Here is a 25,504-nt window from a genome sequence, read left to right on the forward strand (position 1 = left end):
TTCCATGAACAAACTTCTTTCCTAGAACTGCCTGCCTTTGGAACACTGTTTCGCTGTCATGCTTCCTGTTTGAATACAACGTGGTAACCTTTAAATCCAATGTGAACATGTCGAAGACCACCGTAACAAAAGAGATAATAAATTTGCAGACCGCGAATTAATTTAGCTTTAGAATTAATAGAAAAAGAGTGCTGGTGTTTAGAGTTGGTTGAGAAAGAGTTTATCACGATATCTTTGTGATAGAGAACATAAATAATCATCCTATTTTATGACCCGATTGGTTAAAAATTTCACGTCCGCATTTACTATGATTTAAATGCTCTGCAGTTTACGAAGGAAAGCATTAGAAAGCATTAGAAAATTATAAACACCAGCATGGTCATAGTATGACGATATGATTAGAGTTAAACTATCAGAAAAACAGTAACATAGGGAAACTGTGGAAAGCAAGGATTATAAATAGCATATCGTTAGCAAATAGTAAATAATTTAAGGTAGGTGTTCAAAAGAAGCCCGGGAAATATCTAATGCCTCTGCTACGAAGAAACAGAGACTTGTTCACAGATGCTGCTAAGTATCTCAGGTTGATAGATAAAGTAAAAATAATCATCGCCACAGAGGGACATCCACTCATAATAGAGCCCCATATTGCACATTTGAAAACAAAGAACACTGGTAGAAAAAGCAATCGTAGAAATGCTTGAGGCAAAGATCATAGAGAGATCAATGTGTCTGTGTGGATTTATCAGATGATTACAAGAAAGAAAACGTAGTAGCCAGATATTTTGCATACATTTTAAGGCTTAAAAATAAGGTGACTTAAGATAACGCCTACCGACGATCAGTTATTGATGATATTACAGTTCTACAAAATATTTTCTTAGATTTAAAATCAGGATATTGGCAGGTAAAATTAAACGAAATAAAGATAACGCTGCATTTGTTTCCCCTAGGGGACTTTTTGCATTTAAAGTGATACCGTTTGGGATTGCGAATGTACGCAGAATTTTCTCATGGCTTATTTCCACAGTCCTTCACGGCCAGAACATTATGCTCTAGTGTACCTTGATGAGATTTTGCTATTTCCAGATACATCCGAAAATTATCTCTAATACATTCAAAGTGTGTTTAACCTTTTAAAGAAAACATACCCTAAATCCTATACCGTCGAAATCTCAGATTGTTTTAAGAAGAGATCCAAACATTAAGATTAATAATTAGTAAAGAGGGCATACTGCCTAACCCTGAGAAAATAAAAGTTATACTGGCTGTACCGATACCAAGTAATATTAGGAAAGTTCCTGATTTTATCAGTATGTGAAAGTACTATAAATTTATGAAGTGGTTTCTATTATATCAAAGGTTTTAATGTACTTTACTTAGAACTATGCGAGATTCGAGGAAGTTTTGGATATGTTAAACGGAATGTTGTATGTGATAGTGACTCTAGCATATTCGGATTTCACCCGAGGGTATTCTTCTATAATATATAGGGCAAATATCTGTTTAAATGTATGTATGTATTTATGTCTCGCAAAACCTATTTACAGGGGCGCGGATTTTCAGGGGATCCATATCATTATATAAATCAACCCTTCGGAAGACAAATATCAAAAAATTGGCTAAAAATATTAATTTCTTCACCCTCAAATGGGCACTTTCCTATAGGGAGGGGTAGCAAACAATCATCAATTTATGAAAATTTAGCCAAGCACGTATGCGCAAAAAAACGTCTCTTCTTGACTTAGTTTAAATATTAAAAAAAAAAAACGATCTAATTTTGCTCACATGGTAATAGACGAGTCAGTCTAATAGCAGCAGCATGGTTTTCTTGCGATTGCACGTTCGAGCTTAGATATCTTAGATATATGTTTTTCAATTTTTAAAGTTTTAATATTGAAACAAGGTTATTTATGCCAGTTTTACGCTGGTTTTCTTTTTATTCCATCACGTTCGCTGTTTTTTGTTTTGTTTTAGTTTTTCCGATTTTTTTAAAAAAGAAGTTTTAACGTCGTTCGCTTATTCTTTATCATCACGTTCGCTGCTTTTTTTTTCATAATATTTAAACAGGGTTATTACGTTCGCTTAGTCTTTATTTTATATTTTGTTTTGCTTTACCCCCCCCCCCCCGACACACATCTCTAAATACCCGGGAAACTCCGGGTATCCCCGCTAGTGACTTATAAATGGATGCGTCAGGATTTGCGATAAGTGAATATTTTATTTAGACGTTTGTCGATGACGATAAGGAAAGAGTATCAGAAAAACTCAACAACGTTTTGTTCCATACGTCGATAAATACTAAGGCGTGCTGTTCGACGATTGAAAAAAGAGACGTATACTGAAAAAAGTGAAATTATTACTTACATAGTGCTAAATTCATGATTTGTATAGATTATAAACCGCTTGTTTCACTCACCCAGGCAAAAAGGGACTATTCAGCTCTAGGTTTTTTGTTTGTTATTTTTTTTTTTTTTTGCTGGTGATGTTGTGAAATTGCATATCTAAAGAGTACAAAGAACATGTACGCCGACCTCTTATCACGTTCAAAAGGCGTTTCAAGTACGAACAGGACAAACAAATAGAAATAGATAACAGGGCTATGATGTTAGCGCAATGAACCCAAACCGGTCTTAACCTTGGTAATTCGTTAAATTAAACGACGAATACCAAGCAGAAGAGTTCGAGAAGCCTACACTGGACATATTACGTCAACCAAACGATGATAGGAAAAAAGAGAGCTAAAAATGAACAGAACATGAGGAACGCAGCTAATACAAGAGTTTTGGCGCGAATTTTAGAAGTTATGGGAACTTGCATAGCATTGATTGTTTCGATCAGGTGGACTCTAATAAGGTTAACTTATTGCTTTGTTAGGGAAAATGAAGGTGGAGCTTAAAAGGCTTCTTAAATCCGGCCTCCTATCGAAAGTAGAATCAGTTATTGGTCAGCCCATAGATTCTCTGTCGAAAAGAAGTCAAAAGAAATCCGTAATTTCGCCGACTATTTCACTAGTTTGAACTAAAAGTGTAAGAAAAAAAATGTAAGGAAAAATTAAAGATGGCGCCCGACTCTCTCTTTAACACGGTAAGATATCCTCAACACGGCACAAGAAGCAACAGCCACACGATTCCCCAGCCAACTCAATCGTCACTCCCCACGTCTTTCCCCTCACCCGCTTTTATCGTCGTTCTAGGCCGGCTAAATTTGCATATTCCGAGAATTCGTGTGACTTTGCGAGACATCATACTTTACAAAAGACGGCGGTCGCCATCTTGGTCCCTCTTTTCTATTTTTGGTCGGTAACGCTGAGCTGGTCTCGAGGTAAGTCTTTTTCCCCTCATCCGTCTCTCCCACGTACCCACACAACACGCAAACACGCGGGCGCTTATCTCCTGGATGCACATTACACTCCCCCCTGATCTGATGATCACATAGAGAGCACTGGGGGGGTGGCCTTTTAGTGCGTGTGCTTCTGCGAAGAGGTACATTCACTGTTTCAGATTCGGGCTCTGGATCTGGTTCCGCCTCATCAGATGAAGTATCGCTATCAGTCTCTGGAAGGGGCTCACTGAATCCGTGCATCGGCAGCTCATCGCTAGACGCTTCACTGCTTTCTTCTGTAGTTGTATGACGCACCTCGGTAGCTGGGCGAAGATCTCGCACATGTCGTGGGGTTCCATCGACCAAAACAGACTGCTGGCTAATCACTCCAGATATGTGTCCTCGCTTAAACTTGTCGGTGCACCGATTTCCTGGAGGCCGCACCCACACTGGATCTCCCACTTCATATCTGTTATATGTTCCCTTGTCGGTTGGCTGCGTAGTGTTGATTCCCTTCACTCCGACTCGGTACGTGTAAATAGCATTCGCAGGTGCGGTTGAAGGGGACGTCCCGTCCTTTGGCGTAATGTTGTACCAATATGTTGCTTCCGCAATAGTACATCGCTTCCTGGCAGCAATTCTCTTGATGCTGCGATGGCTTCTTTCAGCAATGCCATTTCCTGATGGCACATGCGCACATCGCAACCGTAGACGGACGCCCCACTCATCTAACAACTGCCGGACTTGCTGGCTACAAAACGCTGCATCATTGTCAGTCAGGAGCTCTTCCGGCGCACCTCGCTCAAAAAAAATGGATGATAGGTGGCGAACAACATTTGCTGAATCCTGTCTGGTCATCTGCCGCCACACCGCAAATCTCGTAGGCCCGCAATCAATGAGAGTTAGAAAGGGCTTGCCACTGTAATGGGTAATATCCATGGCCAGCCGCTGCCACACACTCTCAACTTCCAAGCGACCCTTCTGCCATCGCTCTGGTGCAGGATCAATAGACTGGCAAGCCTCACAATTTCTGACGATCTGTCTGACATCCATCTTGGTCACTGCTGGGTATGCACGCCTCACAAAATAAAGGGTCCTCTTGATACCCGGATGTCCGCTCTGTGCATGAATTTTTTGTATTTGACATGGGTCGATTGCAACTGCACAAGATCGAGCAGTAATCTCCATTCCCATCTTCGCGGCTTCATACCATTTGTGAGGTACACGGGTCAGTTGGTCAGCACGATTACAATGTGATGGCACCAGAGTGACGCTCAGTGATAGCCCATACTCAGATACCAGGTTTTTTAGCGTGTCTAGCCTTCTCCGTATTAACATTTCGCTTGCTGCCTTGGTACGGATTCGTGTCCGTCCTGAAAGTGTGTCAGACACCCAGTGGTAGACACAGAGAGAATCTGTGTACAAGGTCAACTTCTTAGACTGCCACTGCAGGGCCAGATTTACCCCCTTTACAACAGCGTCCAGCTCTGCCAGGTTGATATGCTGAGAATCTGTTACGGGCCGCAGCCAACACGCATCCTCGAACACGTTTCCTCCTTGCTCCAACGATACTCCCAACGCCAAAGAACTGGCATCAACCCACACACCTACGTTGTCTCCGTTAACACACCACCGCCCACAGGCAGGGTCCTTCTTGTTCACTCTCTCCAGTGTCTCTTTAATCATCAGAGTTAGTAGGACATCATCGGATATGTCATCCCAACCCGTGGTTGTTAAATTTGCTCTGCGTTTAATCACACCAACAGCTGCCCGGAGCCAGCCACAGACCGGTAAGTGACCAACAAGTTTTCCACACCAAGAAAAAACGGTCCGCCTTGTAACGAGGTTGGGGATGCTTGGAATTTCACTGCCACGCCTCCATTGTAGGGTGCCATCCTCTTCATAAACATCCAATCCCAATACACGTGCTCCTTCCCTTAAACGTTCGGGATTCTTGCATTCCAGACCAAACTGAGCCAACTTTTCTCTGACACACGACGCAGACTGTACATCTTCATTGACGTATACGTCATCAATGTAAGCTGACGTTGAGTCCCTCATGGGCTTTTCTTGGGACAATACTGTGTTGACAATAGTCTTCATGATCTGTGGTGCCACATTTAGGCCAAAGCCAAGGCGTGTAAGGCAGTACCTCTGCCCCTGGAACCAAACTGTCTGGAACGGCCACAACGTCTCATCAACTCGCACCTGTAAATAGGCTTTTCGTAAATCCAATATTGAGACATTAGTGCCTTTCTGACGCCATTCCCTCAACTTACTGGCGCATACGTCAGCATCGGCAGTGTAGGCTTCAATATGCTTGTTAAGCTCCCTATAGTCCAGCACGGGTCGTACTTTCGACTTGTTATGCTGGACTACTGCCATCAAGGGTATTAGACCCTTTGGAGGCCCAAGCTTGTCCTCAGGGTAGGGGATTAACCAGCCATCTTGGATCCACGCCTTTAGTTCCCTTTCGTATTCTGCTCGGGCCTCACTGGGTATAGGGTACTCTGCAACCCCATTCTTGAGTTTAGTCGGTGCCATTCCCTCGGTCCACTTCCAAGATGCAATCCAGGCCCTCTTGCGCGAGTCGTAGTCCACTGTAAAATCCGGCCGATCGATATGGAGCGCTGCACACACTGGGGCCTCTAAGAATCGCACCTTTCCATCCCGATGAATTGCGACTCCCCCCAGCGCCTTGATGGCATCGTATCCGAGCAACAGGTCAAACCCCAGGAGATTTCCTTGGGTCACGAGCACATTGATCTTAGTGGCTGCACCGGTGTCCGTGTAGATCTTGACAGTTCCAGCTCCACAGCATGTCTGGGTCTCGCCTCCTATCGTGGTGACTTTGATCTTCCTCTTAGTCCAACTTGGACACAGCCTGGTGCTCACTATAGTATGCGAACAGCCTGAGTCGAGAAGTGCTGAGCAGGGTATCCTGTTTACGTAGACGGTTATTACTGGTTGCGCCTTGTTCAAATTTTGCTCGGGGAGCAGGGCGGCGCTGACGTCCTCTCCCCTGATACGTTTCCCGCACAGTTTTGGGCTAGATGCCCCAAACCGCCACACTTAAAACAGCGCACACGTCCCCTGTTGGTGCAATTCCTTGCAAAATGTCCGCGTCGGCCGCAGCGAAAACATTTCTCATTGCTTGCAGGGTTCCGATTCGGAATCTCCCGAGCGCCAATCTGGCCTGTCTGTGTCGCCATCACAACTGGTTCCCCCAGGTCCTCCTCATCTTTGATGATGGCTCGAGCACGTTCCATCAAGTGTTCCATGGTCGTTGTTGAAACGCTGGTTGAGGCTCTCAGTAGCTGCTTCACCCGAGTGGGAAGGCCCGCCACAAACGCGTACGCGAGCGTCCGCTCCGACACCCCTCCACCGAACACAACTGCGAGTTTCTTTAACTCAGCGAAGAAAACGTCCACGCTTTCCTCCGGTAGAAGTTTTCGGGAAGCAAATTTTTCATAGGCCGTACAAGGATCCATGGCAAATGCCTTGTACAGCGCAGCTTTAATTGCGGTGACATCTCCCTTTTCGGCAGCACTGAGTTGCTGATATACACTCAAGGCACCCCCAGCCAATCTCAGGGGAATTACAGTGTGTACCCTTTTCACCTCACAAAGGTCGCACGTCAGCTCGACCCTTTCAACCCAGTCGACGATGGACGTGGACCCGTCAAACTCGGGTATGAGCTTTAAGTCAAATTTCGACTCGGTCATAGTCCTAGAGGCCAAATGGCCGAGATAGCTTGTAAGAAAAAAAATGTAAGGAAAAATTAAAGATGGCGCCCGACTCTCTCTTTAACACGGTAAGATATCCTCAACACGGCACAAGAAGCAACAGCCACACGATTCCCCAGCCAACTCAATCGTCACTCCCCACGTCTTTCCCCTCACCCGCTTTTATCGTCGTTCTAGGCCGGCTAAATTTGCATATTCCGAGAATTCGTGTGACTTTGCGAGACATCATACTTTACAAAAGACGGCGGTCGCCATCTTGGTCCCTCTTTTCTATTTTTGGTCGGTAACGCTGAGCTGGTCTCGAGGTAAGTCTTTTTCCCCTCATCCGTCTCTCCCACGTACCCACACAACACGCAAACACGCGGGCGCTTATCTCCTGGATGCACATTACAAAAAGACTACTATTAGCCATTTATAGCCATGAAAGAATTAAATGTACTAAACGAAGGAAATATCGTCTCTAAAGTCGATCTAAGTTAAGTATATCTCCAAATTTCAGCCTAGGAAAATAGCTCAACTTTGCTTAGTATTAACACCGACAAGAGGTTATTCAAATTCGAAAGGTTAGCTTTTAGTGTAAAGAAATTATGTATATTATTGGGCTTTATTTTCGCAGTCGAATACCTGGGTAATATTATCATCGTAAGTGGTACCAGGGAACAACATACAGAACATGCCCACAAGATTTTCTCTCGAGTACAGGATTTTGGGTTAAAAATAACATAAGAAAAATGAGATTTATCATGGAAAAGAAATACTTTTGACAACTGAACAAGCTCCTTAAAAATGGCAAAGTGTTGAAATGGAGACGTAAATGTTAGCGACATTCACTAAAATTAAAATACCTGACGTCAGACATAGTCTTCACTTAATATGGTCCAAAACTCGATATCCTAGTCGCTGGTTAGCGAGCGCATTTGTGATAGAGGCCTGTATCTTACATAACATGCAGAACGGAAATTTAAAAAAAAGCTTATGACAAACGCTTCAAATCTCTGCTCCCTTAGAAGGCACTACTCACAACTATAGAAAGATCTTGCTATTATCGTAGCAGTATGGTATTTTTTATCGATGTTTACAGAGACAATTTTATATACTTGCAGATCAACCATAAACCTTTATTGGCCATCCTTATGACGAAAAAGGATCACCCGTATCCATAGTGATTAGACTAAGGGAGTGCACTGTTCTGTTGAATTACATTTTTAAATTATATAACCTCTCCCCACAAAGGTCGGACATGCGGACGAACTTGCAAGGCTGGTTCCGAGACAGAATGAACCTCTTGAGGACTCAGTAATAGTTTCCTTGCGTACAGGTATTTAAATTTAAACCATGATATTCAACCATTTAAATAATGAATTAGATTTGAAATAAATCTGAAACTCTACCATTCGTTAATTTCTCGATGTCTTTCCTTCAAAGCGGTAAAAACTTATTTCAACTAATCCTTACGGTGAAATATGACTTAAATTTTTCCCAAAGCTGTACTCACAATTGCACATTCCTTTTTCAGTTTTTCCGCTTTTCACCTTGTACGTTATATATGCTATTATTTTATTTCCATCATATTTATTTGAAACGCGTGTTCATTGTTAACATTAATATCTCTGAAAACGATATACATGCAGAGAAAGATTGACGGTCCGTCAAATGGAAAACTTTTCACTAAGTGACCCCTCTCCTTAATCAGCCCATCACCCCCTCCTGAATAGATAGCATCTCGGTATCACAAATGCCATTCGACCGACCGGGCCAAGGGAGACGTCCACCGTGGCTAAAAATTAGATAAACTCAGTTACAATATCAGAAGTGCTTCGTGCCTGACCTAGTCTACGGACTTGTCCAATAAATTACAACACTATGTACCTATAATTCCTCTCAAAACCGCAAAAATACCGCTGCTAGTATGCTACGTATATCCTATAGCTGTTTACCTCCAAGATGACTGCCTTGTCTGTTTTGCATGACAAACTTTTTTTTATTATCATTATATGCTTAAATTCTCTCTCTCCTGATCACTAACAAATCAACTGCTCTATTTCCTAAGTTGCCACTAAATCTAATCCGTTGCACGTAACTTAGAGGGGTCCTTGACTCTAACAGACTCGTAAATCGACACACATTAACACCTAACGATTTCCTAGGCATGCTCCTGATTATACTCCTAACCCATAACTAAGCTTCTAAGTAAATACTTACTAGCCATAGTCCTATACATAGATTTAAAGTGATCTACAATGAACAGCAACTCTAAATATCTTTTTGATAAGAGATGGTATTGCAATAATTATTACACAAACTGATTCGGTACTCATTGTAATACAAACTTCCGGATATTAAGAGAAAAGCGAAGCCATCCTCCTTCGTTCGAAGTTTGAAGGCAACTTACTCAATGCCTACAATTCCATGCATTCGTACACAGTGAAAACATGCTACTTATCCATCATCTATATTTAACTATACTTACAGAAAACGCCATAACCTATATTTATCAGGTATAACTGTACTCCATATCAAATGTTCTCTTGTATCTATACTGAGCATATATCTTAGCTTTCAGTCGTATTAAATACTTAGTTTGGGCACCAAATCATAATTTCTAATATCAAGTAAATCATACTTTAACACTTTATCCTATTCTTAAACTTACAAAACTATATCTAACCATACATTCCTAAACTTAAAAAACTATATCTAACCATACATTAACTCGTCTCTCTCAAACCAATGCTGTTACAAATTTTGTTGCTTTCACTGCATGCATTTTACCTATCCCCTCTCCCATTAAAAATGAAAATGGAAAGCATAGTAATGTCCTTTTTTAACCACTTTTGAAGAGTGAAATTGTTCAGTAGCTATTAACCTAAATAACTAATTGCTATTAACTACCCATGAGGGGACGCAGAAATACCTGGATTAGAACCCAGGCGCGGGGCGAACCCTCTCGGTGCTGATGGACCCGCAGATCTTTCCAGGTCATCCATCTATGAGAAGGAAAACTCTGAAGCAAACCTAAACTGCTTAAGGAAGAGATCGGCCCCGTCTAGCAAGGTGATTGACCTTGTTTCCTGACTAGGGCAATGAACACCGCTTTTCCCCGCTCCCGCCACATTCCATCCCCCTAAACTGGACACAGTGGGGTGCTTCAGTGCCATATATGTCGGTGCAGTTGGACTGGGCTGGATTTGCCTTATGGATTCAGGGTACCAGATTGACAATTCCTGGCTACTGTTTCCGAATGATAATACAGAAACCCTAACTCTTTGGTAGCGCTTAGAGTGGCTGCTCCATCAACAGCTGTATAATATCGGGATGTTTTTAGTGCCATGTCGCGCATGGAAAGGGGCCCTGAACTCATCCCCGGTGGGCTCTCCTGAGGCCACAATCATGTGGGTGAGGACAGCTGATGGTCTACTTGTATTGTATTCTGCACAACCACTTGTCCAGCACCCCCTCACTCACTTACCCTAACTGAAACTTTTAAATAAAATGAAATGACAACTCAAGCAAAAGTTACGTTTAAATCAGGACCAAACTCAAAGAAAACCAACCTGCCTCCTCCCTTGAGGCTTGCATTTACGAATATCCGAGAGCTTAAAACTAACTTAGATGATGTTGAATCATTTCTCCTTGTAAACACCCCGGATATCTTAGCATTAAGTGAAACATACCTTTACTCATCCATTCCCTCTAACCACTTTAATATGCCTGGTTATCTCCAATTCTGCCGTAAGGACTCGGGCAGACATATGCATGGGTTTGGAGACTATATTCGTAACACCCTCCCCCAGAATAGAGAAATAAAATTAGAATCAGACGGCCATGCCTTTATGTGCTTCAGACTAAATATGCAACATAATATTAGCTACTTGTATTTTCTCTACCGCTCTCCCTCAACCCAGGACTGTACCCCAATAAACAAAGTTTTTGACAGCATAGATATAACACTCTCCCTCGATACTAGCGCACAAGTACAAGTATTTGGTGAATTCAATGTCAACCACAGTAACTGGCTAGGATTCTCTAATTGCACAGACGTAGGTGGTAGCACAACACATAGCTTCTCTATATCCCATTCCCTATCTCAGACGGTTACATTTCAGACACGTTTCCCAGACCAGCAAGATCAACATGCCTCACTTGTAGATCTCTTTCTGACAACAGTTCCCGATGATTGTACAACAAATGCCCATAGCCCACCCGGTAATGCTGATCATGCTATGATAATGGTAGAAATCACCCTAAATTCTCGCCCTAAACCTGAAGACCCACTACTCAAAACAACGAGGTATTACAAAAAGGCTGACTGGGAAGCCATCAGGGATCTCATCAGAGATGCCCCATGACAAAATATATTTTTCTCTTTCAGCGGAACAGTGTGCAAATGAGACCACTGAATGGTTCAAAACTGCAATTGAAGCACATGTTCCCGCACTGAAATTCTATAGCAAGCCCCACTCTCCCTAATGGTTTACTTCTGCTTGTGCAGCTGCAATTTGTCAAAAGCAGCATGCGTTCCGCAGATTCAACCGACATAAGTCCAGCTCAAACAAACAGAAGTATATAGAAGCTAGAAATAAGTGTGAGAGAGTGATAGCGACAGCTAAGACAGATTACTCTGAAACCACCAGAAAACGCATCGAAGCACAGAAATTAGGGACCCGTGATATTTGGAAAATCTACAACAGCGTAGTAAATAATAGGCAGTAAACGATTCCTCCACTAGCAAACAATCATGAGGTTGCTTGCACGGCAACTGACAAGGCTAATCTGCTTGCCAATCGGTTTGCCTCAAACTCCACACTGGACCCGGCACACCACTCCCTCCCTGACTTTCCTTTGCGGACAGACGCCACACTAGATGATTTGAAAATCATCCCTTCCCAGGTATATGGTATTATAAAAAACCTAGACACCTCAAAAGCATGTGGATCAGATCTCATCCCGACTGTGCGATTAAAAAAATGCTCTGTCGAGGTTGCTCCAGTTCTCTCCAAACTTTACAATAAATGCCTTAACGAATCTTGCTTTCCCGACTGCTGGAAAACCGCTTCTGTGGTATCAGTCTTTAAGAATTCTGGTGAAAGAACTGACCCACTAAATTATGCCCCCATTAGCCTCCTCTCTCTCTTCGCCAAAATACTTGAGTCCTTAGTTAATCAAGCCGTGGTCCAGCACCTAACAGCTGCTAAGCTCCTGATTGACAAACAATATGGATTCAGGCAAGCTCGTTCAACAGCAGATATCTTAACTGTAGTTTCTGAACGTATATACCCTTCACTGGACAAAACAGGGGAGGGTAGAGCGGTAGCACTTGATATATCTAAGGCTTTTGACAGGGTATGGCACGATGGTCTTCTAAGGAAAATTAGATCATATGGAATCACTGGAAAAATACATAATGTAATTAGATCCTTCTTAAGAGAAAAATCCAAGTTCTTCTCGACGGTCGTACATCTAAACAATATGACATAAATGCGGGAGTACCTCAGGGGTCTATTCTTGGACTTCTATTATTCCTGATATTCATAAATGACCCCCCTGATAAAATTGTTTCGGGGATGGGTATATTTGCCGATGACACCACTCTCTATAACAGATATGAGAGGAAAACAAATGAACACATATCCAAGGAAATGGCAGACACACTAGAGAATGATCTCCGATCAGTAGTGGAATGGGGACAAAAATGGATGGTCACATTCAATGCTGCTAAGATTAAGCTTGTTTCCTTCAATAACTACAAGAAAACTTCTCTACCACCAATAGCAATGGCCAAGAACACGTTGTCTGAAAGTATTTCTTTTAAACTCCTCGGCCTAACGTTTACAGAGAATATGAACTGGACTATATACATTGAGAGCATTGCCAAGGCTCCTGCAAAGAAGGTTGGCTCCCTCTACCGTGCTAGAAAACTACTTACGCCTGAAAGTATCATGTACCTTTATAAGGCTACAATTCGCGCATGTATGGAGTACTGCTGTCACATCTGGGCTGGTGCATCTGCTGCTTGTCTCTCACTCCTGGATAGGGTTACAAAGAGAACCGCCAACCTGATAGGTCCTGAATTGTCATCTAGGCTTCAGCCTCTGTCCCATCGACGAGACGTTGCATCCCTCTGTCTGTTCTACAAATACTTTAATGGTGAATGCTCTGACGAACTGAAAACACTTTTACCTCCTCGACGTAACTACCCCCGACAAACACGAAAAGCCACTAAGTCTCACCCCTTTACAGTAGAGATCCCGAGGTGCAAGAAAGCCTTTTACTCCAATAGTTTCTTCCCCAGAACTGCACGTCTTTGGAACTCCCTTCCGGGATTCTGCTTTCCCAACTGCACTGATATGCAGAAGTTCAAGTGTAATGTGAACAAACATCTTTCTACTCATTCCCCTTCAAAATCTCCCTGCAAATTATGTCCCTAATAGTAGCCCCCTGCTTCAAAGTTGCACTGTGTCTTGTGTGGGGTGAAAATTGAATTAAAAAATTAATATTAATGCTGCAAAAGAGAAAATAACAAATAAAGACCAGAAAATACAGGGAATTTTTCTTTGTGTAATGACACCCTACAATACAATAAAATAGGCGTTATTCAGGAAACAGTAAAAAAGGATGATGAGAGCCATTTCTATGTGTCATTTAGGAATAAACACAATGAAGAGTGTCATGCGCAGTTTCGTATATTAACCGAAATTGGATAAATGATCGCGATATGCGAGGGCTGTGTTTTGACATTAAAGGCACTTCAGATCACTTTCAACCTATTGTCCCAAACAAATAAACCTTGGTATAAGATTCATATAGATTTCGCAGAGCAACTGGGGGATCAGTATTACCTAATATTAAATGGACAGAAGTATTCAAATGTAAGAGACCCGCTAAAGGGGTAGTTATTAATTACTTTCATGAATTATTTGCGCACTAAAATCAAACAGGTAGACGGAAGGATTCGTCGGCACTTTAGAACGGGCACTAAAATAACCACGTGGCACTCATTAAAAAACTGCAACGCAACAATTTCTACATGTCTTTAGAATTACGCCTAACCCTTATGTATCATCAGTGGTGTAATCAGCAGAAACTATGTTCCAAGGAAAAATAAGATCAGAATTTAAAAAACTTGCCAAAGCAAACAAAATTAAGACGGACCTCTATTGTTCCTAAGAATCGATATGAGTAAAGAGAAAACGTCCTCTACAAAATCTACAAAAAAAAAAAACAATACGTCTTTCTGGAAATTGAGCAAAATAAACAAAAAAATCGGACATTTTGTGTATATTATAAGAGGTCCTAATTTCATCCATAAAATACATCTTAAGCAAATAAAGAAGCTTCTGCTGGAGAATGTAAATTATGCACGCCATAAAAGGTTGACATTAAGACAACATTCGCAATGGCAATTTTCGCCAACGAACAAGCCCTAACAGCTCCAGTATGTCACCGATCGGGAGCGAAAAAAGAAGTTTACGAATTCAAAAAGTAAACAAAATGTTAATTCGTCCCCTTGCGAATTAAAGTTTTCAGAGGCGGGTGTTATGCGGACTTGCACATCACTCGTAATAGACTCTTCTAATCATTATAAAACACCGTGTTTAATACTCTCGTAGGATATTATCGCAACATAACGCGAGACTATACACTTTCTAACGGTCGGAAATGCCAAAAACATTTTTTTCATTCACTTTTTTGTATCATACACTTTATTCTACATGAACCCATTCATCGCATCTTTTTTTTTTTAAATCTCCTTTCCTATGGCCACGACAATGTACTATCTTAATAACCTCAAACAGTTTCTGACAACATCTCCAAACTGGTTGCAGTATGCAGAACAGTTTTAAAATGTATGTCACATTTCTTTAAAATAAATAAGTTTCTTAACTTAAAAAAATAGTTGTATCTTTCACTTTTGAGATAGAAATAGAGAGATTACTAGGGAATATATATTCTATGTCATGAGGAACAAAATGTTTCTTTTATCTTAACGTGTAAATTACTTTGCCTAAATTTGTATTGATGCGTATACATCCTAAAAATAGTAATGGACCTTTTTATTTAATATAGAAACTGGCATAATGTGTCTACCGACGTTAGCACACAATTTATGTATAAATCATACGCACTTGGCAGACGGACTGGAGTATAAACGCACTCTTTATTTGTTGTGTTTGGTTTTCTATTTAATATATTTTGACTCCAGTAAATATATTTCTGTGTCCTGCTTCTCCACCTTTATAGAACCACAATCATATTAATTCATTTCTGTACAGGGATATACATACATATATGTGTGTGTGACGTCATTATTTCAACTGCCGGAAGTAAGTTGATGAAGTGAAAACGCTTTATTAATGTGTCCCACATAGGCACAGTAAATAAATGCCTGTTTATTAACAACCAAACATCATGCAGACGCTTTTGTTGTTATATGTTGTTGTATTATGGCGTATTTCATATCACATTTTTCATTGTGCAACTTTGTTTCTTTTTCATTTTTCTTCTCCCTTTTGCATTTTAATATAATCTTTGCTTTCATAAAACTAAGCCCCTCTCTAAGTTAATATTGTTTTCTTTTTTTCTCCTTTTAATTTAATCAACAGAGTAATCTGTTAAGATTTAAAACAATACGACTAGAATTACCAAAATATCTTACGGCGTAATTCACCAAACTGAACTCGTGCTGAGAATATTTAAGCGAAAAGTGATTGTACACTTCACCTAAAAAAACTTGGATAAACAAAAGACTTGAAAAAAGTATTATTTTCTGAAGTTAACATCCGTTGCTTATTTCTTCAGATTGTTTAATATGGATAAGAGTTTCATGTTTAACGTAATTGTATCTGTTTTAACACTTGCTTGTACATCTTTACAATCGTTTGTAAACATTCTGAAGATTGGTGGTTTCATTTCTTACACAAGATATTTTTTTAAATTTAATTATTTTTCTATGTTTCTGCTTTTAAATTTACCCGCCCAAACTCCTCCAAGCGACCTGCTATATTGAGCCCGGTAAACCTTATTTGCATGCGTGTCGCGTCAGATTCTAAGATTGTCCGAGATGGTCCGCGGTCATGTGTGTTAAAACCTCACGGACACCATGGATCTCTTTCCGTCTCAAGCCGCAGGAAAGACAGACACGAAAGCATTTGAAAGGTAGGCCATTCCTATTTTCCCTACAAGAATATTTAATATTGAAAAGGATTTTACCCGAAATAATAGCACATCAATCAATCACATATGCAAAAACCTATATGGAAATAAAGTTTATATGATTAATCCAAGTATATAGCGCAATTCTCAAAAGTTTCGCACAGTATATGCAGAGAAAAATTAAAATCGTCCAGGATAAACTCCTTTGATTTTCAATTACTACACTAATGAACTAGGTCTGAAATAATACTATGACTTTCATGGCGTTGTTTATAATTTTTGCTATTGGCATTACGTGGGAATAAGAAAACTCCACAAATGTTATGTTCTCGGTAGAATGTTTAGTACATTGGTTTACGATGTGTTTAGCGTCAATATCGATTGATAAATTGTTACACAACTTTTTAAATATATCTGTCATTTTCTAAAATCGTATTTTCATGTTGGAATATTGGTGACGACGGTTTAAATAAAGGTCACAACGAAGGTAGCTTTCGATTACTGTTATTCGTACATTCTCTCTTCTTGGTTCATATATTTAATATTGACTGTTGTAAACATAAACTCCTATTTTATCATTTTTTATGTATAAACAACGAGACTCAGACAGGTTTACGATTCGGTGCTTTTTAAACACAAACTTAAGAATTGGGAGCTTAATTTCAGTAATTTGTGTCATGAGCTGACATTTTTGTCCGAACAAAGTGTTTTATTTTGATCGGCTAGTGTTCAACGTTGCTTCTAATTGTTTGTTAATTACAAAACAACAATTTGAAGTGAAAAGAAAATAAAACAATAAAGTTAAAATCAAGCATATTAACGGAGGGCGTTCCAAAAGTAAGCTTCGCCGATTGGATTAGAAGAGGTTTCAAATTGCATTGTTATAATATTTAGAAGTATGTATTCATAACCTGAAAGTTTCATTTCTCTGATGCGGATATTGTAGATATGAGATTCTAAGAACGCAACACCGTTCATAGACGTGTGTCTAAAATAGGAACGCGTCATTAAGTTCTTGGTTAAAGTGCATTGGCAATTTTTTTTTTACACAGTGATCACCACTTATCAAGGCCCGGAAGCCACTCAGGGATAAGGGTTATTGCAAGAAATTTTAATTGTTCTAGCTTCGAGTTCGTAGAGTTACAACTTTTGAAATTAAAACATTAGTAGGATTTAATTTTAGAACGCTCTCTCATATAATAAATTTGCGCTCAAGACACCCATGAACAGACATTATTCATCGCTGGAAAAAGGTATTGAGAATGGCACTGACTAGTTAGAAACATTAATTCTAGAACACAAAAATCCGTTCTATTATGATTAATTAAATTCACATACGTGAGAATACGGTAACTAATGAAATTCACATACGTGAGAATACGGTAACTAATTAAATTCACATACGTGATAATACGGTAACTAATCGAGCACAAGTTCTGGAACAGAATATGACGATAGATGATTTGCCTGAAGGAACATAAAAAAGTGTGTGTCCAATTTTACTAGGTGAACAAACGCATGATATAAGAAAGAGGTTATTGTAAAGAAGAGAAACATTGCGAAAAATATTCTTCATGAGAATTTATTTAGAGACTGAAAGTTCGAGTAATTTGGACTATTCGTATCGGACTTGGTTGCAATCCAAACAGGAATTCGGTGATAAATGATGGCTAACTTGTAACTGTCGCCCCGGGTTTGCCACTAATTGTCTTCGGTTCGGTAACAGTAGGAAGAGAGCTCGGTTCAGCTTCAGTCGTATCCTGCTTCTGGATCAAAAAGGGCTAAAACATCAAATCATACACATGCGAGTGGTTTTATAAGCTACCGCACGTTATCATGAAGCAGCAGATGCCGGAAATCCTGATTTCTCAATGACGAGGGGTTTTGGAGAGACATAAATTATAATAGTCCATTTAAATGGTACCACTTTTGTATCCTTAGTTATCAAAGTTAAAAGTTATAAATACACATGCGAGTGGTTTTATAAGCTACCGCACGTTATCATGAAACAGCAGATGCCGGAAATCCTGATTTCATCAATGACGAGGGGTTTTGGAGGGACATAAATTATAATAGTCCATTTAAATGGTACAGCTTTTGTATCCTTAGTTATCAAACTTAAAAGTTATAAATAGGTAGCTTTAGTTTTTTTAACGACCCGAGTATATATCCCATCGCAGAATTTTATAAACTTAAAGACCCCATGGAGATCACAGGCAGGGCAAGGGTTTTTTCAAGAACTAACAAGATATTATTTTATTAATGGACTATTTTAGATGAGTAATTTGTACACTTATTTATTTATAGACTCTTATCATCATCTTCATGGTTGTTGTCGTGACGCAAACCAGAGATATAGTTGGTCGAAACGTCGTGAAATAATAACTACGAAGACGAGGATAACAGTCCGCAAATAAATACATGCACTAACAAGATAATTTCCAAAATATATGATATACATTATTTTCAAATTTAAAAACTTACTAATGGGGTTACTCGACTTAAGCCTTAAGTCAAAGGAAGCAACAACCTGCACCATATCTCTTTCTAATATAAAACACTAATAATTAAATTCTGCAACTATTTAATTTTTCCATATAACGCATTTGGTCCTCTTTTCAAAAATGGCTTACCGAACCTCTCAGCCTCACTCATAGAGCCTAAGGGCTCCGTGGGTCTCACATTGGGAAACTCTGTCTTATCGTAAGCACAAATAAATTGTTATAATGATTTGTTTTTAAACATTTTTTGCGGCAATTTTTCTTGTTCGTTTTAAAATCTCCAACCATTTTATCGCGGATAATTACCATAAACTTCACCAAAATTCCTTATCATAGACTTTTGCACAAACTCATGTAAACTACTGTATAAAAAGTTGATCTAGGTCAACGCAGAACGCTTGCCAAGTTTTGGAGTTTAAAAATATAAGAGACTTTACTTTTGAAACAACCTTAGTAAACAGCAACTAAAGAGTAGCATATACGGTTAGGAAAGTCTATGTAAGTGTAAAAATGAAATGTAACCGCTTTTATCCAATCTATATGTCTGTGTGACCATTTCTACAAAAGTTCAACTTAATGGTCAGAAATGGTAAACATTACTTATCATCTATCCCAATACATGAATAGAAAAATAGATTTTAATCATCTAACTTTACATATATAAATATATAATAGTAGTATTTCTCTATCTCCCGACTAAACAACCCTATTAATTTCTATTTTACGGATTTGAAACATTATATATATATATATATATGAGGTTTGGAACCTGTGAGATGAATTCGATTTAGTTTTAACTAGGAAAAGGGGGTCAAAATTAAAAATATTTCAAACTTGGCAGACATAATTCGATTAACATGTTCCTTAATCACATGTGCACGTATACATTTATACATCAAACTAGGTTAATATTTTAAGCTTATAGATTTTGCTCAGATTGTAACGCATATCGCTAGGAGTTCCATGTTTTGGTTTCAATTCTAGCTGATGACATCGAAGTTATACTTCTGTAGCTTTTGAAATCATCGTGGGATGCGTTAGATCAATACAACATAAAATATCTTACCGCAGGGAGTCCAGCCTCCAGGTTAAGTACGTAGCAGCTCATAAGGAAAGAAACGTAACACTTACGAACAAATAAGGACACAGTTCACTGTTACATACCTATATACGTTTATTGAGAGACACACACACAATTCAAAACATAATAGATGAAAGTTAGAAGTCCAAATATGACAAATAGATGAACGGGAAATGATGTTAATCTCGCCATTTTCAAAGTCACCCTTTTTCCCCTCCACGGTCGTTGATCTCGCGAGAAATCGCTAGAAATTAAAGTGTTAGGACCACGGTCAAAGGGAGGCGACTTTGCCCAAAGAAGCAAAGAGTTACTCCCCTTTGCATTATGAATTTGTCTGATCCCAACATCTCCCATTTAAATGTTGTCGCTGGTACGACTTCAGTTGGGGATCCACCGGCAAATGTTGTGTTGGACAACGGGTGCAAGTTGACTTCCGGATGTTAGATTCTTGCACTCCAGCTTCAGTGTTCTGAGAAGCTTCTGGTGTTTGTTGTGGCAAGTTGAAGGTGTCTAACAAGATGTTTAGTGGAACAGAGTGATCTGGTATTCTGTCTGGAAGATATGATGATCGCAGTTGGTTGGCGTGTCGAACCGAAAATTAATTTTGCGACATTTACCTTGTACGTTACATTTCCGGTTCGTCGTACAATGAAACTTTGGGACCATGATTCTTTGTTGTTCCGGTAGTCTTTTGTTAGGACTTGTTAACCTGGTAAAAATGTTATTTGGGGTGAACCATAGTGGCGGTTGTACTGCCGTTACATTTTTGTGTTCCTCTTGATGGAATGATGTGTTTTTGGACGTAAGACATCGATATGTAATCGGATTTTCCGATTCATCAAGCATTCGGCTGGTGAGCTTCCGTTTGGTGTGTTAAAGTTTGGTGTTGCCCTATAGCTTGCCAAGAAGGTTTCAAGTATCTCTGATGTTGCCCCTTCTCCCTAAAGTTTTAAAAGGGCTATTTTAAAGGTATCCACAAGACGACTATGGGTGAAATTGTGGTGTGCGAATGTGGTTGATACCGTTTTGGTGGCAGAAAGTCGAAAACTTGACTGAGCTAAAAGCGGTGCCGTTGTCAAAGACCAAAGTCTCAAGAATGCCAAATCGACTGAAAATCTTCAGATATTTTGAAAGTGTTTACTCAGAAGTAATGTGGTTCATTTGAAATATCTCGGACCATTTGCTGTAGGCATCTAAAACAACGAGAAAAGATTGTCCATTTGTGGGTCCTGCAATATCTATGTAGAGGCGCGACCAAAGCAAAATTACGTCTGTAGATCATTTTATGGAACTTCTTTACAGCATATATTATCGCCAAGGTTTTTTTCTCGATTTGACTGTAGTTCTTTTCTGTAGGTATCAATGACCTAGATGCATGAGCGATAGTTTTCTGACTGCCATCTGGAAAAATGTTAGAGTTCACGGCTCCAACACCATAGTCAGAAGCATCCGAAACCACGTTAATGTCCAAAGATGGATTAAAATGGGCCCAGAGAAGATCTGAAGACAGAAAAACTCTGATTTTGGCGAAAGCAGCTTTGCATTCTAGTGACATTTCCATGCAATCTCTTTTTCCAGGAGGTTGTTCAGAGGAGTTCGGGTGCGGTGTAAGTCTGGTAAAAATGAGCTGTAGTGGCTTACCAACCCAAGGAAAGAATATTGAGTTTTGACGTCTGTTGGAGCTGGCATATTTTTTGATTGCTGAAATGTTCTGTGAGTTTAGTCCTCGACCTGTTTTGTCAAAGATGAAACCTACGTATGTATGTGGTCTGGTCAGATGCCTTCCCGGGGATAAGGCAGGTTTCAACAATAATTCACAGGAGAACAGTTTATGTCAGAGACGAGACGTCGAAGTGTAGCGAGTTGTTAGACGAACTCGACTCTTCATATGAAGAGGGTATTTAAGGTAAACAAGGAGGTCACGTGATGTGACGGAGTCCTTTTATTTCCTTCTTTCCTCTTCCTCCGTGTTGTACGGGTATGATCCGAATTTACGCACTTGTTTGAGCTAATTTATAATATATAATTTTCTTCCAAGAACTTCGGACGTCTTCGGATCCGTGACGGACGACGCGTATAAGTAATTTCCTCGGGAGTTACTTCCAGGGGGGTTTCTTCGGTTGGATCTTTATGGTCTATACTGTCATCTTGTGTGTTTTCTGTGTCACTGTGCTGGGAAGAGTCCGATTGTTCATCTATTGATGATTCGGATTCGACATGTATGGGACTATCTATTTCGTATTCACTTTCGGTATTGTTTTGATCAATGGTGTGGTAGTTAGGGTGTTGTTCAACTTTGATAATGTCAGACTTCTTCACTTTATATCTTTTTCCCCGAAATTGTTTATCTGTAAACTTTTGTACAGTACAATACTGATCTTCAACTTCCATCACCATATATTTGTTGCGAGCATTGGTTTTAACTCTATCTTGGTATAGATAGACGATCTCTCCAACTTTAGTATCGGTTTTTATTTCGGTAGTTCTGCCTCGGCCCTTATATTTAGCTGAGGATTCATGTCTTTTTAATCTATTTCGGTGTTTCTCTTCAATCAGGCTTTTGTATTCTATTGGTAGTTTTTCTCCTGTGATTTGGTCTCTCATTGTCCAAATTTCTAGTGAAGAGTAGCCATTTTCTCTGAATCTGCTGTTCATATTGGAAATTATTATGGCCAATTCAGTGTCTGTTATTTTGCCACCATTTGGTTTCAATTTGCATAGTTCTGTATGGAATTCTGATATTGAACGTTCACTAATAGGGTTTTTGTTAATGTTCTTTATTTCTCCAACCTCTATTTTGATATGGAACGATTCCAGCGAACTATCGGTGAGTAGGGCTTGAAATCCCGAAGCGCCATCGACCCTGATTTTTACTTCATCTCCTGACGGGGGACGGAATCTTGATATGGTGGTGATTAGGCCATCCTTAAGAGATTGACTGCTCTCCGATAGTAATAATGTTGCCTGTGTCAAGGAAGAAACATTTTCTCGAACTAATAATATCAGTTGTCCTTCACGTTTGATGACATCACTAGCGTACCAGCTCCCAATTTTGTCAGGTGGTTTTGTTGACGATTGATTTTTGAACTGACTTGGTACCTGCTTTATTGATACGCAAGTGTGGCAACTATCTACGGTGCGATTGATGGCTTTATCTGTATCCAGTGCATAGAATCCCATATTAAAGATTTGTTTTAACTGATGTTTACTGGCGTGTTGGAGTTGTAAATGTAGAGCGACCAAAAGTCCATCTAATACCCCTTAGGGAATGACGATTCTTTGTCTAGCAGGCCGTAAGGCTTCTTCCCGCATAACTATGATTAACCCATCTGCAGGGGCTGATGAGAGTTTACAATGTTGTAAATACCTTTTAATTGTGGTTAACCCTTTCTTCTTTTTAGATGGAGTTCTGCCATCGCGTAGTAGCCGATATACTTGTTGTAAGTCTGGACAGTCTTGTTGAGCTTGAATTAACGTATTGCGAGTCATGTATGGGATAGGACCGTGACCAGCTAGTATGTCTTTTACGGTGACTTCTCTAACCACGGATTCCTCTAGGGCACTGATGAATTTACAGATTTGGCATTTTCCTTCGCAATGGATAGGATTTCGGCTGGCGTAATCCGATATATTATTTTTACCTGGTAAATGGGATAATTTGACAGGATATCGAGATATGACACTGAGGAACGTCGTGACTCTGGAGCTTGCGGAGAATGCGCCGCGTTGGAGTTTTTCATATGCTTGTACACAGGGTCGGCTATCCGTGAGTACTTCGGTGATGTTTTCTGATTGAATTATATATGTGCTGAAGTGTTTGATAGCCGACGCTATGCCCAGAGCTTCCAACTCACAAGCTAGCCAACCTGCTTGGTTGGATGTTTTACGAGCGTTGAATAGACCTGCGAGGTGGGGTTTGTTTCCTCTTAATACGAAAAGGGATGCCGCTAAGCCGGCAGAGGTTGTAGCTGCGTCCGTGATTATCTGTAGTTGGTCCTCTCTTCTAGGTAAGGTTAGGATTTTGGCTTGTTTAAGGTGTTCTTTGGCTTTGAGGAATGTGTCTTCCAGATCTGATGTCCATTTGATTCTGTCGTTTGACGAGCCCATTGCGCAGACTTTATCTAGAGGTGCTAAAAAAACTGAATGTTTAGGTATAACTTTACTTAGAAATTTGTAAGATCCTATGAATGATCTCATTTCTTTGATGGTTTCAGGGAGATTGCAGGCAGCCAAGGTATTTAGACGATGACTTGTAGCTTTGAGGGTTCCATTGGTCCATCGACAACCCAGAATTTCTGTCGATGTTGGACAGCAAACCGTTTTAGATGGGGATAACTTCAAGTTATTCTTATGTAGTGTTTGTAATACTTCTTCCCATACGTTGTTAAGTTCCCGGGGTGTGTTGGCCCCGACATATAGGTCATCAGCCAATTTTACCACCGATCCTTTTATCATTAGATCGCCTAGGACTTTGGACATTAATTGTTCTAAAGCTGATTCAGAGCCTGGAAGACCCATCACCGCTCTGGTATAAACATATACACCACGGAATGGTGTACAGATGCCGACATATTTCATTGATGATTTGGCCAAGGGTATTTGAAAGTATGCTTGACTTAAGTCAGTTTTAATTAAGAATTTAAACTGAGCAATATGTCTTATGATGTCATCTACTTTGGGCATGAGAGCAGGTTGTGGTTTGGTGTACTGGCTCAGTTCAGTGAATGCAGTCACTAACCGAAAGCCTCCTGAAGGTTTGGTAACAAGGAATGAAGGGTTTACATATTCCGCTGTGATGTTTATGTCTTCTGGGCGTACGAAGACACCTTGTTCGTATAGTTCATCAATCTTGGTTTGGAGTCGCTCTAGATTTGTCCGGTTATATAATGTAATGCGTCCCTTTCTTTGTGGTGGCAGAGATACGGCAACATTAATCCTGTGTTGGAAATTTCCTGATCTTCCATTGTAGCATCCGATTACCGGTGAAAATACCTGATTATATTTCTTATTTGTCGTGAAGAAGATGGTCTTTTCTTCCTGGCTAAGGATGTTCGAGGGGTCCACAGAAATTTCTGCTGACCTGTCCGTTTGTTTGGAATCATTGGTAAGAATTATTGGAGTCGGTTTCAAAGTATCCCTGGATAGTGATAATTGGGTCGTGTGGCGTATCTGACATACTTGCTCATGGCGTTTGATGAGTATGGGTATGGTGGACTTGTTGGTGAGCGTTATTATATCATGATCCGGTTTCACTAGCTCACATTGGATCCATTCATCCTGATTGTTATTGCATCTAGGTTCTATTGAAACTATTTTATCCTGGTATCCAGGTGGTATCGATAAGGCAACGCTGGAACCAGGTAGTAGGCAGGTCTGTCGTGGGACGCGCAATATAGTTGCTGCTTTAACATTAGCGTGTCTTTTTATATTGAGGTATTTGAAATCACAGCTATCACCGAGGTAAACGTGGTTGGTGTTTGCGCGAAGGTAAACGTCATTCCTGTCCATAAATGGCATGCCACCCAGAATGGCACAGTTCAGGTCCTTAACTACAAGTCCGTCGAAGCGAAAGCAGTGGGCTTGATTTGTGATTGGACACCTTCTCGAAACATTGAAGTGTACTTCCCCTTCTATTTCCATGGGGGAGACACCGTCCGCCATGTTAGCTTTGTGGATGGTGGGCAGGATATTTAGTTTTA

Source organism: Euprymna scolopes, chromosome 13 (assembly GCF_053919585.1).
Source record: "Euprymna scolopes isolate OS-2025 chromosome 13, ASM5391958v1, whole genome shotgun sequence".
In the NCBI taxonomy this organism is placed as follows: domain Eukaryota; kingdom Metazoa; phylum Mollusca; class Cephalopoda; order Sepiida; family Sepiolidae; genus Euprymna; species Euprymna scolopes.